Genomic DNA, 4,152 nt, shown 5'->3' with positions numbered 1-4,152 from the left:
ATTTTGATCCTCTGTAATATTCTAGTTTTCTGAGACTCTCAATATTCAATCAGTATTACACAAGCAAATTCAATTATATATGACTTAGTGCCCCAGTACAGCTTTATGTAAAAAAAAAAAACTTCTGTTGCATGATACGAAGCAGATTTTACCATTATGAATTATATAGACAAATTGTCTCATATTGGCTGCATTTTGTCAGTAAAGTATTCACCTATCATCGAACACTAATTTGGAACCACAAGCACAAAATAATATCTATAACTGAGTATAGTCTCATCTTAATTATTAAATCAGAGTGGGCAGCTTTTAACAAAACACTGATGGCTAAAAGTTAAAACTAACATTCTTATTTACTTTTGTTAATCAGTGATCACTAAAAATGTGTGTTACATCTTTGCTTTGCTTTGCAAATAATGACGCCAAACTTCCCTATTTTTCTGGGTATTCACCGGTAGTTCGTGGTATGCTACCCTCTAGCCACTGGATGTCCAGGTTGTGTCCAGCAAGCTGTGTAGGAAACACAGATTGTTAAAAGGTTAGGGAGAAATGTTGGTCTGATTAGTAGAAATGGTATTCATACCACTTTGGGTGGGGCAGCTCTCATACACACTCACTCTTAAAGTCATTTCAGAACCACTAATTAACCCAGCATGCATGTTTTTGGACAGTGGGAGGAAGGCCCACAGCCACTACTGGCTGCGTAATTTAAAGCAGAATAAATGGAGAAAGTTGGAAGGCAGGGGACATTCCTCTAATTTAAAAGAAGTTTATTTGGTCAGTAAACAAGGCTCCTACAAATACAGAACTGCTTTTGTTTCACACACAACAGAACAAGAAACCCCCAGATTTAAATTCAGCTCTAATTGACAGAGCTCTTGTTTATTCACATAAAAACTCAGAAGAGCATAAAAACAACCTTTCACGACCTTCCTCTATTTTTATTGTAGCAAACTTTTAAGGCTTTCTTTCAACTACTGCCTTCTGATGCATCATCACGTAAAGCAGTTTAAAAAATAATAATAATAACTGTAAAACCTAAGTATGGTTTTACTTTTCTGTCCCACTGAGCTCAACCTGGTCAGCAGGTAGAGGATTTTTTATAGTATGGCGTGAGAATGCTTTTAATTGACTTAAGTTTTCCCCATGAGTTTTCTTTACTATTTTCACTACTGCCGGTAGTGAAAATGTGAAACACTCATAATGACCTGGCAGTTAGAACAGATTATCGATTGGTGTGTAAAAACTACATTGATCTAAAAAAATCTTGTAAGACATTTTGCTGTCAAAGATTTTAAGTAAAGTTATTTCTTCAACAATCACTTCATATCTAAGGAATTTGGCTTCATTCGCTGCATGAATAAAGACCTGATCAGGTGTTTTTTTTTTTTTTTTTATAAAAAAAATCCCAAAAAGGAGCAATAAAAAACATTATCTTCCTGTAGAAAACATAACGGTTTTGTGAATTTGGTTTGATCCACTGCTCTTTTAAACAGTACAGGTTTCCAATTATTCTTCACCACAGCTAATGCTGTTAGCTGAGATGTTCTTCAGTGCAAGAAAAAGGAGAAGCATACTCTGCATTGTACTACAACTTGTACATGACTGTATTTTTTCCTCTAAGGGGAACTCTGCTGCCAGCTTCTGTAAATTAATACACACGAGATGTAAATATTGATGTGTAATACCTTAAACGCTGCAGAGATGTGTTGCAAATTCTCAGTATCTTTTGAAAAGATTGTCAGTCATTTTAAGAAATAACTGACAATTATTAAGAAATATTTTTGCAATAGTCTGTAGGTCCATTTCCATTTTATGGTATTGCTATATAAAAGGTGGAAAGTGGAAAATTACAACTTTATTGCTTTATTGTATTTGGACAATTTTGTTGGGAAAAAATACAAACCATTTTCAATATTGAGAGTAATTTAATGCACAGAATAACACTGAAAACCCTCCTTAGGGGCGTGAAGGAAAATCTGGCATGGATCTCTGGCTTCAGCGGAGTCGGGACGGCCACCTCTGCCTTCATCCCTCATTTATTCTCCCACACAAACAGCAGAGACAGCGCACTGTATTCATTTTGATGCCTCCATCCCCATGCAGGTTTGCACATAGATGTTATTTTCAAAAGAGGAGAAAACTAGACGACGACGAGTCTATTTTTTATATCGCTTTTTACTGCCTCTGACACTGAACCTAGTTAAAAATAATTGTCATAGTTTCCAATAGTGTTTCGATTGTGCCCCCTGCTGCTCCACCAAGCACATTACAAAAAACAAAAACAAAAACAAAAAAAAACCAGAGTTAGATATAACTTTCAACTGATCCCGGGAAAAACAAACAAACAAACAAAAATAACCAGTTACAAACCAAGTCAATAATGTACAAACAAGAATAAGAAAAAGAAAGAAAGAAATTAATTACAATGCAAAGTATTAAAAAAATGCCCAAATTACAAAATGTAAACTGTACAGAAAAATGTCATGTTTATAGTAATAAGAACACCCTTACAGTTATGTGTACAATTTTTGAGCATATGAACTTATTTTTTGTGTTTGACATCTAAAATTAGTTTTACATTTTACTGTGTATGTATAGTAATCTGAACATATCAAATCAAATCTTATTTGTATAGCACATTTCAGCAACAAGGCATTTCAAAAGTGCTTTACGTCATAAAAACACAAAAATACAAAATCATAGAACACACAGTCAACAATTGAAGCATTACATTTTGTCAAGTGCCATTGTTGCTCATGAAACATTGATTACAAAAGTAATTCTAAACAGGAGGGTTTTTAGTTTAGGTAATTTAACAACAGATCACACAGTTGCCAAACATTTGGCAAACCATCAGCTTGCTGGGTATTTTCATGCAATCTCTAAAGTTTGATAAGCACCCTTGAAGTAGTTTCAATGTGATTTTTTGTCTGGTACAGACTGACAATTTCATCTAGAAGGACAAAACCATCCATTGATTCATTGTACAGCTTGAACTCCTCTGGTTGAGACATTTTAAGAAACTTGGGTTGCTTTACTTCTCAATTTGCCATCTATCTAACTCTTGTTCTCACATGGCTTATCTGAGCACCCATAATCAGATATCTCTGCATGTACAAGCAGTTCAAGAAAGTCAGCGTTAATACTCCATCATTGAAAAAAATGAAATACTGACGTCACAAACTGGTTTCAAAATGCTTATAGGTGCTTTTTTTTCTATCCACTGTATAACATACCAAAGCTGATGTAAATTGGGATGGACATTTAACTTAAAAAAAAAAAAAATCCTGCAATTTAATGATAGAAAAAAATGTTCAAAGTACCTTGAAATACTATCACTTGAAATACTTAAAATTAAGCTGAGGGCAAGTTTTCTAAGCTGCTATGAACATGAATTAATATTTTTGATGGAAAACAGATACTTACTCCTCCCTCTCTCTGGTTTCATAACAATGCTCGTCTCGTCTGATGCCTAAAACCCAGTAGTGTCAAGTTAAGAGTCTTGAACTTCATTGTTTATGTTTGAATAAGAAACCAATATGTAACAAGTATCATTTAAATAGCAAATGTCCTCCTTTCTTACTCATTTAAAACTAGAGAAATGTCATGTCCATTCCAGTGGATGTGGGGTCTGAAGGTGTTAATTGTGATAAAATGATGTAATTAATTTTGCTGCTCAATTAATGTGGTTCAGTTAAAAAAAAAAAACAAAAAAAAAAAACATAAGCCCTAAAGCCAACTGGGAATTTCAATCAAAACATTAGACATTGGTGTTTGCAGGTACTTTCTGTTCAGTCTGACTGACCTTACACTGGAATGTTTTCAAAAAAAAAATCGATATATATTAGCTGAACATAAGTGCATGTCATAACTTTAGGGTTTTTATTTAACCTAAAAACAAATTTTAAAAAACCTATGCTTTCCTTCTACTTTGAAATTATGTACTATATATCATGAAAGCCTAAAACATACACTGAAGTTTCTGACTGGAAACTAGAAATTGGAGCCATTTATTCTTTCAATGACTGCAAAACAGTTAAAAACAAAAGTTACCACAGATGCAGTTGCCTTGACAAATCACAAAACCATCTGCAGCATGTTTAGGCTTATTCTTTTGGTTACATTGAAGTTTAGCTTAGAATTTAGTAT

This window comes from Poecilia latipinna, unplaced genomic scaffold (genome assembly GCF_001443285.1).
Source record: "Poecilia latipinna isolate Pla-1442-1.1 unplaced genomic scaffold, P_latipinna-1.0 Scaffold799, whole genome shotgun sequence".
Lineage (NCBI taxonomy): Eukaryota > Metazoa > Chordata > Actinopteri > Cyprinodontiformes > Poeciliidae > Poecilia > Poecilia latipinna.
Note: the sequence above shows the minus strand (reverse complement) of the source record.